Source organism: Schistocerca gregaria, chromosome 6 (assembly GCF_023897955.1).
Source record: "Schistocerca gregaria isolate iqSchGreg1 chromosome 6, iqSchGreg1.2, whole genome shotgun sequence".
Taxonomy (NCBI): Eukaryota; Metazoa; Arthropoda; class Insecta; order Orthoptera; family Acrididae; genus Schistocerca; species Schistocerca gregaria.
Window position 1 is genome coordinate 104,744,422 of NC_064925.1, and position 15,630 is coordinate 104,760,051.

The window sequence follows — 15,630 nt, forward strand, 5'->3', positions numbered from 1 at the left end:
GATTAATACCTTGATTGTACACCTTTTTGACACGATACAGTAGCGAATCTGCATGGCATCGATTCGATAACTCTTTGGTAGGTTTCCGGAGGCACATGGCACCAGATGTCTACGGATACATCATGAAATTCCCGTAGTTTACTGGTTTTTGGGAGAGGATCTTGTGCGTGTTAGAGTGCCTGATGTATTACACGGCGTTAAAATTTGCGAACTGTATGACCAAGACATCAACGTGAGTTCCGTATCGTGCTCCTCAAACTAAGAGTCAGGCCCTGTGACACGGACACTTACACTGCTGGAAGATTCCATCGCCGTCGAGAAAGACGTCAAGCATGAAGGGATCAAGTTAGTCTGCAAAAGTGTTCACTTAGTTCATAACTGCCTCGGTGACTTCAATTTTTATGGAACCCCAGCAGAATGATCTATGCAGTATAATAATGTCTCCACTGGCTTGCGTCTGTGATGCGGTCCATGTTTCGAGCAAATGTTCATCTGGATGACGGCCTATCCAGGCACGTCCATCGACCTGGTGCAACAAGAAATACGATTCATCTGTGTCCCCGAAGACATTCGCGGTGGAATGTCTGAATAAAATCTTCTCGGTCTTGAAGCCACGTTAATTCGAATAAATTTCTCCAGCTTTCGATGACGATCCCCGCCATCGTCGTCAGGTGTAAAACCACTGACTGCCAGGCTACTGCGTAATGGTGACAATACTTTTTACCTTCCATGAGGGTGGGATTCCACAGGCTTGCGTTTGAAGTACTTGGCTACGCTGCTCTGCGTCGTGAGCTTCTTTGACTGTTAAGGGCTGACGCTGCTTAATGTGGGCGGCAGATTTGCGTGGCTGCTACGTCTGCCGAGCAAAATCTTCAATGTTGTTGCGTCGTCTTGATGCCGCAGAATGTCAGACCAGCGTTGAGTTGCTCGCCAATGGGATCTGTTACCAAGCTGGCGCACCACAGTGCTTGGCTAATGCTCGGCATTTTCGTAGAAGTTGGTGGAGATTTGCTTGTACCGCTCTGTGAAAGGTAATACGACAGCGACCCTGTGTAGCTCCTCCTTTGGGAAGCCCGGAGGTGAGGTGCTAACTTCTGGATCGTCTGGAGCCGCTTTAAGTTGGTGAAGGCCGTGTTACCCTATACCATGGCCGCGCAGTCGAGCAAAGGACGAATGGCGGCCTTGTACAGGTTGAGGCCGGAAGTGTCACACTGCTGAGGCTCGCAAGGTTTTCCACTTATGTAGGCAAGACTGCGGCCTCTGGCACCAATAAGAACTGACCGAAACTACGAGAGTGTGGAAGCTAAGTTGGGCAGTTCATAGACGCTCCGGCCCACCGCAGGACCGAAGCCGACGAGATATACGAACTTGTGACGTCACACTAATGGGCTTGCTTACACACTCATGAACGCTCGGCAACATGCAGGGCCCATAGGAAATAAAGTTTTAACCGAAAACGTACCCAGTAAAAGTCTTAATTTTTGTCGTGTGCTATCTAAACCCTGAACGCTTTTGACACACGGTCAGGAACAATTAAATTTCTCGGTCCCCTCCGGACACGGCTGTTGGCACTCGTGAGATCTGCAGTGTCACGTGCTGTGACGTATGCGCCACGGCCTTTCTTTCTCGTGGGACCGAGTGACCTAAGGTGGCGCGAGGGGTCGGCGGGAAGTTTTGAAACTGTCGCTCCGACATCCACATAGGCGCCAAGTACTCGTCGTTGCTTCGTTTAGACATCCAAAGCCCGCGTCCTGCTAAATGTGTACCCCTGCTCTCTACTGTGTTAAAAATGTTGCTCTTCATTCTATTCTCTTTTTTAACGGAGTCCCAGTATGCTGACTCAAGAGCCAAGACTCAAGTGTTTTCGAACTATATTTTGTGCCCATTTTTCAGACAATGCTCAGCTATGGCCGACTTTTCGAGCTCCCTCTGTTGAATATGTCGTTTGTGCGCGATACAACGCTCTGCAACCTTGCGATTGATCTGATCTCAAGAGGACTATACACGCCCTGCACACAAAGAGCTACGTCGTCTTTAAAGAGGACGCAGCAGTGGCCGGAAACCTCGTCTCAGTACAAGACACCTTCGATCTTTTTGCCCAACATTTTCCGCCTGGAATCTTCAAGTTGTTCCGCCATGTTCTAACGATTATGTACTTCTTGCACCGCGACGAATATTATGAAATAATGGATGGCACAGCGATGGGCTCATCATTGTCCCGGGCAGTCGTGAATTCCTTCATGGAGCACTTTGAGGAGCAAGCTTGGAACTCAGCGGCGTTGCATCCGTTCTGTTTCCTAAGGTAAGTCGACGACACCTTTCAGGTATTGCCTCTCTGTCAAAATACACTGCAGCAGTTCGTCGATCACATAAACGGTGTCCATCCCAACACTAAATTTACCACCGACATGGAGAAGGACGGCAAGTTTAAGTTCTTGTTTTAATTGAGCAGAAACTGGGAGTCCGGCTTTGTCATTCAGTGTACAGGCAACCGACGCACACTGATAGATATTTGAATGCCGATAATTTTCATAACTTCGTGCACAAGAAAGAGCTCCTGAATACGTTAATTTTTTTCATCGTTCTTATGACTGGTTTGATGCGGCCTGCTACAAATTCCTCTCCGGTGCCAACACCTTCATCTCAGAGTAGCACTTGCAACATACTTCCTCAATTATTTGCTGGACGTATTCTAATCTTCCTCTACAGTTTTTGTCCTCTTCGGCTCCCTGTAGTACCATGGAAGTCGTGCTGGGACCTTTCTTATTCATTGTGTATGTGAATGACCTGTGCAACACATTACCATATAAATATGTAATGTATGCTGACGACACAACTTTTATCACGTCGCATAATAATGTGAATGTTGTCAAACAAATGAACAAATCCATGATGGAAAAGGCAGCTCACTGGTTCCGTGAAAATAGGCTGCCGTTAAATAAAAAGAAAACTGAACACGTACTCTTTTCCCTTAGAGATATTAATGATGGACATAATGAACTCAGACATTCAGTAAAATTGCTAGGCATTTATCTTTATACCAAATTGTGCTGCAATACCCACACACAAAAGCTGTGCAGTAATTTGGTAAGAGTTCTATATCTCCTTAGGAAACTGAAGGATTGTGTCATTAACGAGTTCATACTTATGGCATACCATGCCTTTTTTCATACTCATCTGCACTATGGAATACTTCTTTGGGGAAACTCTGCTGGGGCAAAATATGTTTTCCTCTGGCAGAAGAAAGCCATTAGATGCATTTTTGGTGTGAGCAATTTAACTTTTTACGGACAGTACTTCATTGAGCACATAATTCTTACAGTTACCAGTCTATACATACTTAAAGCACTTATGTATGCCAAAGAGAATGCCCACATGTATGACAGTAGGTCAGATGTGCACTCATATGAAACCAGAAATAGGAACATTCCTTGGACACGTTTGAGTAAAATCCAAAATAATTTTTTACATGCTGGCAAAACATTTTACAACAATACATCACATGGAACGAGGGAATTGCATGGGAATAGATTTAAAATGGTGGTAGAGACATGGTAGAAACAGAAAGCATTCTATAGCATAAGTGAATTCCTACATAATCAAAAAATATGATTCTCTACTATTATAAATGTGATTGTGATCAAAGAAATTGTAATTTATGTCATGCACCTATACTGACCTTTTGTATAATTATATACCGTATGTTAACTTTTGTATAACCATTTGTACCACAATCTGTATAACTATGTAACTACTGACCTTATGTATAATCATTTGTATAACCATCTGACGATGCCTATACAGTACAACACAACAGTTGTCTACAGGCAAATAAATATGAAATATCCTGTGAAGTCTTAACACATGCCTTATTATCCTCTCCCTTCTCTTTGCTTGTGTTTTTCACATATTTCTTTCCACACCTCCTCATTCCTTACCTTATCAATCCACCTAATTTTCAATATTCGTCTGCAGCACCGCGACTCAAATGCTTCGATTCTCTTCTCTTACTGTATTCCCGCAGTCCCTGTTTCACTACCATACGAAGCTGTGTTCCAAACGAACATTCTCAGAAATTTCTTCCTCAAATTAAGGCCTATGTTTGATACTAGTAGATTTCTCTTGGCCAGGTATGCTATTTTTACCATTGCTAGAGTGCTTTTGACGTCCTCCTCGCTCCGTCTGTCACTGCTTATTTTGCTACCTAGGTAGTAGGATTCCTTAACTGCCTCTACTTCATGACCATCAATCCTGGTGTTAAGGTTCTCACTGTTCCCACTTCTGCTGCTTCTCATTACTTTCATCTTTCTTCGATTTACTCTCAATCCATATTCTGCACTCAGTATACATTTCATTCTGCAGATCATGTAATTATTCTTCACTTCCACACAGAATAGCAATGTCGTCAGCGAATCCTATCATTGATATCCCTTCACCTTGAATTTTAATTCCACTCCTCAGCCTTTCATTTATTTTCTTCTTTTGTGTTAGCACAAGAGCCAACACCGTTTTACGAGTGGAGACCGAAATGCACGCGTTTTAGCTCACGCAGGCTGGCGTGAGGAGGGAATAACTATACTGACGTGAGGTCTGAAACATGACAAGGAATGAGAATTCAGAAAGCGGACGTAATTAGTTTGATACTTAACTTTAATCCACTAATGATGAACGTTGCTCTTGACGGTACATGATTAACAATATTATCTGCTCAGAATACATTCTTGAAGGTAGTAATTATAGTGACTAAATATGGCGCCTTGCTAGGTCTTAGCAAGTGACGTAGCTGAAGGCTATGCTAAACTGTCGTCTCTGCAAATGAGAGCGTATGTAGACAGTGAACCATCGCTAGCAAAGTCGGCTGTACAACTTGAGCAAGTGCTAGGGAGTCTCTCTAGACCAGACCTGCCGTGTGGCGCCGCTCGGTCTGCGATCACTGGTAGTGCGACACGCGGGTCTGACGTATACTAACGGACCGCGGCCGATTAAAAGGCTACCACCTAGCAAGTGTGATGTCTGACGGTGACACCACACCTTCATTGTTTCTTCCATGTAAAGATTGAACAGCAGCGGCGAAAGACTACCTCTCTGTCTTACACCCTTTTTACTCTTATTATTCCCTCTTAGCTCTTGTACATATTGCACATTACCAGCCTGTCCCTATACCTTGCCCCTATTTTTCTCAGAAATTCGATCATCTTACGCCATTTTAGCTTGTTGAATGCTTTTTCCAGGTCGACAGATTTTCTAAACTTGATTTTTCTTTACTCTTCCTTCCTTTATCAAACGCAACGTCATAATTGCCTCAATGGTGCCTTTACCTTTCCTGAAGTCTGATCGTCGTCTAGCACATCCTCGATTTTCTTTTCCACTCTTCTGTAAATTATTCTTGCAAGTAACTTCGATGCGTGAGCTGTTAAGCTGACTGTGCGATAATTCTCCCACTTGTCAGCTCTTGCAGTGTTCTGAGTTGTATGAATCATATTTTTCAGAAAGTCAGATGGTATGTCGCCAGACTCATACATTCTACTCACCAACGTGAATAGTCTTTTTGTTATTACTTCTCCCAATGGTTTTAAAAATTCTGATCGAATGTTGTCTAACCCTTTTACCTTATTTGACCTTAAGTCCTCCAAAGCTGTCTTAAATTCCGGTTCTAATGCTGAACCCATATTTCCTCTAAATCAACTCCTGTTTCTTCCACCGCATCAGACAAATCTTGCCCCTCCCCCCCCCCCCCCCCCCATAGAGGCCTTCACCGTACTCATTCCACCTATCTGCCCTCTCCTCTGCATTTAACAGTGGATTTTCGTTGCACATTTGCACATTACCACCCATACTTTCAATTTTACCAACGGTTATTTTCACTTTCCTAGATGCTGTACCAGTCCTTCTGACAATCATTTCTTTTTTGATGCAGCCATTTCTACTTAGCCTTCCTGCCTTCCTATGTATTTCATTCCTCAGCCATATGTATTTCTGTATTCCTGAATTTCCCTGAAAATTTCGTACTTCCTTATTTAATCGACCAACTGAAGTATTTCTTCTGTTATCCATGGTTTCGTCGCATTTACCTTCTTTGTACCTATATTTTTCTTTACAACTTGTGTGACTGCCCTTTTTAGAGATATCCATTCCTCTTCAATAGAACTGATTACTGAGCTATTCCCTATTGCAGTGTCTATAGCCTTAGAGAAATTCAAGCATATCTCGTCATTTCCTAGTACTTCCGTATCCCGCTTCTTTGGCTATTGATTCTTCCTGTCTAATCTCTTAAACTTCAGCCTACTCTTCATCACTACTATATTGTGATGTGGGTCTATGTCTGATCCTGGGTACGCCTTACAATAGATACCTTGTTTCGGATTCTCTGTCCGACAATGATGTAAGCTAACTGAAATCTTCCCAAATCAACCGGCCTTTTCCAAGTATACCTTCTCCTCTTGTGATTTTGAACAGAGTGTTTGCTATTACTGTCACTTACACTCTCTCCTCTCTCATTCCTTGCCCCAAGCGCATATTCTCCTGTAACTTTCTCTTCTACTCCTTCCATTACAACTGCATTTCAGCCCCATGACTATTAGATTTTCATCACTCATTACGATTGTAATACTCTTTCAAAATCCTCATGTATTTTCTCTATCTCTTCATCTTCAGCTTGCGATGTCGGCATGTATACCTGAACTATCGTTGTCGGTGCCGGTTTGCTGTCTGTTCTGATAAGAACAATCCTATCACTGATGTGTTCACAGTAACACATTGTCTGTCCTCTCTTCCTATTCATAACAAATCCTACTCACGTTATACCATTTTCTGCTGCTCTTGATATTACCTTACACTCATCTGCCCAGAAATCCTTGTCGTCTTTACATTTTACTTCACTACCACCTACTCTGTCTAGATTGAGCCTTCATATTTCCGTTTTCAGATTTTCTAGCTTCCCACGTTCAAGCTCCTGACATCGCAAGCTTCGACGCATAGAACGTTATCCTTCCGTCGGTTATTCAGCCTTTTTCTCGTGGTCTCTCCCCTTTGGCAGTCCCTCTCGGAGGTCCGTAAAGAGGACTATTCTGTAATCTTTTGCCAATGGAGAGATCATCCAGACAGTTTTTCAATTACAGGCCAGATCTCCTATGGATGCACGTTACGTGTGTTTATGGAGTGGTTCTCAAAGCCTTCTACATCCCCAAGCCGTTGATCATTGCTGATTCTTTGATTCTTCGGCCTTTAGAGTCACTTTCCCATCCCAAAGACAAGAGATTGCCGAGTGCCCTGAGGCTCTCCCCAATCCTTCGCCCTCTTTCACAAGGCAGTTGGCAGAATGAGAGTGACTTCTTAGCCGGAAGCCTTCGGGCTCCAATACTTATTTTTAATCAAAATTTAAGCGGTGGCTGATTTCGTACCAGTGACCGAGGACGTTTTGGTTGGTAATCAAAGACGTCACCCTCACCTTGATTTTTATTCGTTGATCACATTTTGTTCGTCACTGTTCGTTGCCTTTGTTCCGGTCGGACGTCTCATTCAATTCATTCAATTTTTGATTACAGATGGCAACAACCCTCTGACCGAACACGCTGAGCTACTGTGCCGGCATTCCTAGTCCACGACTGCACTTGTGAGCACGTTAATACACAAAGCAAAAGTAATTTCTGACGACGACCACCTACAGTCTGAATTACAGAAACTGCGTCACTTGTTCAGGGAGAATATGTATGGAAAGCGAGATTTGGAAACGTTTTCAGGTGCCACTGAAGAAGGACGAATTGTGAATCGGCAGAATAGGCCAAATCGGCTGCTCTCCTACCATATTGTGTGGCAACGAGCATCGAGTTAGGACGTGTTCTGCAGAGACATGGCCTGAGACTAGGGTTCCGGCTCGCTGCCAAGACATGAGACTTAGCTCTTAGTATTCCCTGTGTATATGGTGCCCCTTGCGAATGTGGCGGCATCTATATAGGCCAGACCATTCGCACTGTTGCAGAGCGTTGTACCGACCATAAGCAACATATCAGAAGGAGCTTGACAAGTTATCCACAGCTAAGCATTACCTGGAAAACGGACACACAGTTCGAAAACACTTAAGTCTTTCGCGCCACGTGAGAACACTCGGTCCCGCGGCAAGACCCACGAGAAAGAAAGACCGTGGCGCATACGTCACAGCACGTGACCCTGCAGGTCTTACCAGTTCCAGCAGCCGCGTTCGGCGAGTAGCTATTTCAGACGAATTTAGTAATTCCTAACCATGTTTTCACACCGAAGCACCAAAGGAACTGGCAGGCGTAACGAAATACAGAGATATGTAAACAGGCACAATACGGCGATGCGGTCGGCAACGGCTATATAAGTGTCTGGCGCAGTTGTCAGATCGGTTACTGCTGCTACAATGGCAGGTTATCAAGATTTGAGTGAGTTTGAACGTGGGGTTGTAGTTGACGCACGAGCGATGGGACACAGCATCTTCGAGGTAGCGATGAAGTGGGGATTTTACCGTACGACCATTTCAGGAGTGAATATCAGGAATCCGGTAAAACATCAGATCTGCAACATCGGCCGGAAGAAGATCCTACTGAAGAGAAACGTTCAGCTTGAGAGAAGTACAACCCACAACCCTTCTGCAGATTGCTGCCGATTACAATGCAGGGCCATCAAAAAGCGTCACTGTGCGGACCATTGAATGAAACATTATCGATGTGGACTTCCGGAACCGAAGGCCCATTCATGTTCCCTCGATCACTGCATGACACAAAGCTTTGTCCCCTCGCCTGGGCCCGTCAGCACCGACATTGGACTGTTGATGACGAAACATGTTGCCTGGTCGGACGAGTCTCGTTTCATTCAAATTGTATCGAGAGGATGGACGTGTGCTGGTAAGGAGACAACCTCATGAATCCATGGACCCTGCATGTCAGCAAGGGACTGTTCAAGCTGGTGGAGGCTCTGTAATGGTGTGGGCGCGTGGAGTTGGAGTGATACGTGACCCCTGATACGTCCAGATACGTATCTGACTGGTGACATATACGTAAGCATCCAGTGTGATAACCTGCGTCCATTCATGTCCATTGTGCATTCCGACGGCCTTGGATAAAGTCAGCAGGACAATGCGACACTCCACACGTTCAGCATTGCTACAGAGTGGCACCAGAAACACTCTTCTGAGTTGAAACACTGCCCAAACAAGAACTTTACTGAGCATATCTGGGATGCCTTCCAACGTGCTGTTCAGAGGAGATCTCCACCCCTTCGTGCTCTCAAGGATTTATGGACAGTCTTGCAGGATACATGGTGTGAGGCCGATCCAGCACTACTTCAGTCATTAGACGAGTCCACGCCACGTCGTGCTGAGGCACTTCTGCGTGCTCGAGGGGTACCTACACGATATTAAGCAGCAGTTTCTTTTGTTCTTCATTGTAAATGCATTCAAGTTTTCGATAGCACACGACTAAATTAAGACCTTTAGTGGATTTGTTTTCTTTGATTAACTTTAAATCGGCTGAAGGCCACATTAAAAAGACACAAGGCTTAAGCAAAATTGAAATACAAAGTTCATCGGGTGGTTTCAACCACGGATATTTTCTAAATCTTCAATCTAATCGGCTGAAGGCCTCAGAAAATTAATTTTAGTGGAACTAGGCTGGAGGTTGCATATTAAGCAATAAGAGAAGTTTCAACCAAAAGGCAGAAGGCCTTATCTTAAAACATTTCATGCAAATTGGGCTGAAAGCCCCAGTCAAAAGCATAACAACCTTATGTCTTAAGGGCAAGAGAAGAAGATTAATTTAAGAGATATTAAAACTCGGCTGAAGGCCACATATCAATTCGACTAAAGGCCCCATATAAAAATATAACAATCTCATGCCTTAAGGGCAAGACAAGAACATTGATTTAAGACATACTGATACTCGGCTGAAAGCCACACATCAACCAAATAAATAAAATTATCACAGGGAAATTACTACATAACACACAAGGAACAGCGCTCAGAAGTTTCCAAGGGTCGGCCTGGGATTGTAACACTAACGCTTGTTTAGGTGACACAAGTAGCCTGTCCAACGACTTCTTAATCTGGAGGCAACCCAACCGACAGACTGCCGACCGACCAATCAACCAAAGCTGTTCCACTCCCGCAAACAGCAAAACGACACCAAAATTTCAATACACGACACACAGCATATTGGCGCCCACAACGACCAACAACACCTCAGCTCTCGAGCTGCACACCACACTGGACAGCAATAACACGACGAGGAAAATACACCGCCTGAAATTACGTCAACGACCAGGGCAGGTAACCGGAACTTCAAGGGCCACAAGGCAGAAGATACCTCTGGTGATCGTCCGTAACAGGGAATAAATTAAGTTAAATTTCACAGGAAGACGGCTGGAATCTTAGCCGACTTAAAGACATACACTCTGTTGCTCGTGGGAATGTCCCAAAAGCGACAACCAGAATCAAACGAAGATAGGTGAACAGTTGAGGCTCGATAGTAAGCTAATGGAAGAGGCCTTACCCACACAATTTGCTATAATTGAAATTCCACCCACCTCTCCTACTGAAATTAGGAAGATAATAAACTCTCTCAAGAATAAAAGTTCGCATGGAATTTATGGCATTTCCAGCAGGATAATAAAAGCTTGTTCCCAAGAAATAAGTGGGATTCTTAGCCACAAATGTAATAGCTCTCTGACGCAGGATATGTTCCCAGATAGACTGAAGTATGCCATTGTTAAAACATTGCATAAAAAAGGGGAGACGTCTGATGTCAACAACTACCGCCCAATCTCTCTTCTGACTGTCTTATCCAAAAATTTTGAAAAAGTAATGTATTGTAGAGTAGCTTCACACCTTTGTAAAAATAAACTTTTAACAAAATGTCAGTTTAGTTTCCAGAAGAGTTTTTCAACGGAAAATGCTATATATACTTTATCTAATGAAATATTAAGTGCTCTGAGTAACCGGAAGTCACCCGTTGGGATTTTTTGTGATCTATCAAAGGCTTTTGAGTGTGTAAATCATGGAATAATTCTAGATAAGCTCAAGTACTGTGGTATGAATGGGACAGTTCTCCAATGGTTTAAATAATACCTAACTGGAAGAGTGCAGAAAGTTGAAATAAGCAGAATGAGATTTTCACTCTGCAGCGGAGTGTGCGCTGATATGAAACTTCCTGGCAGATTAAAACTGTGTGCCCGACCGAGACTCGAACTCGGGACCTTTGCCTTTCGCGGGCAAGTGCTTTACCAACTGAGCTACCGAAGCACAACTCACGCCCCGTACTCACAGCTTTACTTCTGCCAGTATCCGTCTCCTACCTTCCAAACTTTACAGAAGCTCTTCTGCGAAGCTTCGGTAGCTCAGTTGGTAGAGCACTTACCCGCGAAAGGCAAAGGTCCCGAGTTCGAGTCTCGGTCGGGCACACAGTTTTAATCTGCCAGGAAGTTTCATATCAGCGCACACTCCGCTGCAGAGTGAAAATCTCATTCTGGAAACATCCCCCAGGCTGTGGCTAAGCCATGTCTCCGCAGTATCCTTTCTTTCAGGAGTGCTAGTTCGGCTAGGTTCGCAGAAGAGCTTCTGTAAAGTTTGGAAGGTAGGAGACGGATACTGGCAGAAGTAAAGCTGTGAGTACCGGGTGTGAGTCGTGCTTCGGTAGCTCAGTTGGTAGAGCACTTGCCTGCGAAAGGCAAAGGTCCCGAGTTCGAGTCTCGGTCGGGCACACAGTTTTAATCTGCCAGGAAGTTTGAAATAAGCAGTTCACATAATATGCAAAAAAACTGGTGAATTCTCAAACTGGGGAACAATCAAGAATGGGGTGCCGCAAGGTTTGGTCTTGGGACCTCTGCTGTTCTTAATATATATTGATGACTGGCCATTCTATACTCATGAAGAAGCAAAGCTGGTACTTTTTGCCGATGATACTAGTATAGCTATCATACCCGACAGACAAGAATTAACTGGTGAAATTGCAAATGATGTTTTTCAGAAAATCATTAAGTGGGTCTATGCAAATGGGCTCACATTAAACTTTGGCAAAACACAGTATATACAGTTCCACCCAGTGAATGGAATGACACCATTAATAAATATAGACTTCGATCAGAAATCGGTAGATCAGGTAGAATATTCAAAATTTCTTGGTGTATGCATTAATGAGGGGTTGAACAGGAAAAAACACACTGAGAATCTGCTGAAACATTTGAGTTCAGCTACTTAGGCTATTAGTCTCATTGGAAATTTTGGCGATATACATTTGAATAAATTAGTTTACCATGCCTATTTTCATTCTCTGCTTTCGTATGGCATCATATTCTGGGGTAACTCATCATTGAGTAAAAGAGTGTTCATTGCACAAAAGCGTGTAATCAGAATAATTGCTGGATCTCATCCAAGATCATCCTGCAGACACTTATTTAAAGAGCTAGAGATCTTCACTGTAGCCTCACAAAATACACTCCTGGAAATGGAAAAAAGAACACATTGACACCGGTGTGTCAGACCCACTATACTTGCTCCGGACACTGCGAGAGGGCTGTACAAGCAATGATCACACGCACGGCACAGCAGACACACCAGGAACCGCGGTGTTGGCCGTCGAATGGCGCTAGCTGCGCAGCATTTGTGCACCGCCGCCGTCAGTGTCAGCCTGTTTGCAGTGACATACGGAGCTCCATCGCAGTCTTTAACACTGGTAGCATGCCGCGACAGCGTGGACGTGAACCGTATGTGCAGTTGACGGACTTTGAGCGAGGGCGTATAGTGGGCATGCGGGAGGCCGGGTGGACGTACCGCCGAATTGATCAACACGTGGGGCGTGAGGTCTCCACAGTACATCGATGTTGTCGCCAGTGGTTGGCGGAAGGTGCACGTGCCCGTCGACCTGGGACCGGACTGCAGCGACGCACGGATGCACGCCAAGACCGTAGGATCCTACGCAGTGCCGTAGGGGACCGCACCGCCACTTCCCAGCAAATTAGGGACACTGTTGCCCCTGGGGTATCGGCGAGGACCATTCGCAACCGTCTCCATGAAGCTGGGCTACGGTCCTGCACACCGTTAGGCCGTCTTCCGCTCACGCCCCAACATCGTGCAGCCCGCCTCCAGTGGTGTCGCGACAGGCGTGAATGGAGGGACGAATGGAGACGTGTCGTCTTCAGCGATGAGAGTCGCTTCTGCCTTGGTGCCAATGATGGTCGTATGCGTGTTTGGCACCGTGCAGGTGAACGCCACAATCAGGACTGCATACGACCGAGGCACACATGGCCAACACCCGGCATCATGGTGTGGGGAGCGATCTCCTACACTGGCCGTACACCTCTGGTGATCGTCGAGGGGACACTGAATAGTGCACGGTACATCCAAACCGTCATCGAACCCATCGTTCTACCATTCCTAGACCGGCAAGGGAACTTGCTGTCCCAACAGGACAATGCACGTCCGCATGTATCCCGTGCCACCCAACGTGCTCTATAAGGTGTAAGTCAACTACCATGGCCAGCAAGATCTCCGGACCTGTCCCCCATTGAGCATGTTTGGGACTGGATGAAGCGTCGTCTCACGCGGTCTGCACGTCCAGCACGAACGCTGGTCCAACTGAGGCGCCAGGTGGAAATGACATGGCAAGCCGTTCCACATGACTACATCCAGCATCTCTACGATCGTCTCCATGGGAGAATAGCAGCCTGCATTGCTGCGAAAGGTTGATATACACTGTACTAGTGCCGACATTGTGCATGCTCTGTTGCCTGTGTCTATGTGCCTGTGGTTCTGTCAGTGTGATCATGTGATGTATCTGACCCCAGGAATGTGTCAATAAAGTTTCCCCTTCCTGGGACAATGAATTCACGGTGTTCTTATTTCAATTTCCAGGAGTGTATTTCCCGTGGGCTCTGTGTGGAGCGTTCGTGAAGCTTGTCGTACAAGCCGACTACTGTGACGTCTCAAGTCCGCTAGTGTGACGCCTAAAGTTGGTATATCTCGTAGACCCCAGTCCCGCGGTGGGCCTGAGCTGCTATGAGAGCTGCTCAACTCACATTCCACGCGCACGTCTTTTCGACCCTCTCTGATTGGTCTCAGAGATCGGGGAGGAGGGGGTAGGGGTAGTCATTGAAAGCTGAAGAATTTTATTCGAACTGACGTTGCTTGAAAACCGAGAAGATTTTGTTTACGATTCATGTGACAAGGTGCCCGTTCCCTTTGATCCAAGGCCGACTCTCAGTTATCCGTGCCCACTCCGAAACACTTGTGTCTGTGGTAGCATTGTACTGTACCGTCAGATATGCGAAAGATGGCCGTCAATTCTGTTTCACGCAGCGCACATATCTCTGACCTCCACGATCTGTGGTAAGGGTGGACGTTCTGCACCTTGTCGCCTACTCCTAGTTTTTCCGTCCATAACAGCTTTTCACAGTGCGCGAAGATTCTTCCCCCTTTGTTGTTTCTGAGGTCCCTGATAGCGGCTGCAATAATCTGCCCTTTGTAAAAGTCGGTTATGCTGCATTTTTGCCTTCCACTTTTTGCGCAATATACGGCCGATTCACTCTGAAAATGTATGGCAGAAAGGCCATACGCGACATTTCTTTTCTGATTCTTCACTCCGCCGAGTGTTTGGCTCTGTTACGCTTCTAATATAATTTGTGGAGTACCCATTGCTCCTCAGAATACTTTCCAGGTGTTGCATTTCGCGTGTGAGGTGCTGCAGCTCACAAATTCGTCCTGCTCGCATTACGAGCATATTAATCAAGCCTCTTTTCTGGCTCGGATGGTGGCTTGATAGTTTGTGCAGGTATCGGTCCGTGTGTGTCGGTTTTCTATACACGCTGTGTCCCAGGTTTTTGCCATCCCTTGTGACCAGCGCATCTAGAAATGGCAGTTTTTTGTCCTTTTCTAATTCCATGGTAAATTTTGTGTTTATATGGAGGCTGTTCTAGTGCCTTAGGAAGTCAGCGAGCTGTTCCTCACCATGGCTCCACACGAGGAAAAACCTTAGGTTTGCAAGTCGCCAAGTCCAGTGCCTGTGCTTGTAATTGTTCCATGAAGAAGTTGTCCACCACTGGACTAAGAGGATTACCAATGGCGACGCCTTCCAGCTGTTCGTAGAAATCGCCATTCCACGTGGAATAGCTCGTGGTGAGATGCATGGAAGAGCTTTAGGATGTCTTGCGGGAAAATGTGCTCCAGAGCGTCACTGAGTGGCACTTCCGTAAACAAAGAAACAACATCAAAGCTGAGCAGGATGTCGTTTGGTGCAAGTTTCAGTTTCTTCAGCTTCTCAATAAAATGTCCTGAGTCCTTTATGTATTTTTCGGTCTTCCCCACTTGTGGCTGGAGCAGTGAGGCCAAGTCTTTTGCAGGTTTATACGTCTTTGAGCCAGGAGCGTTCTTATGGATCTTGGGTAATCCATACAGCCGAGGTGGTAGGGCTTCTGTGTTGTGTAGGTTTCTCTGTATGTCCACCGGCAGAGAAGACGCCTTGATTAATCGATTCGTATTCCGTGTGATACGCTGCGTAGGATCTGCGCTTAGTTTTCGGTACGTCGTCGGATCTAATAGGTCTCGGATCTTTAGCTCATCTTCTGTAAATCTTCTTAACATACATAAGCTGATGTACCTCACTTTTCCATTCCCAAATGCTGTGA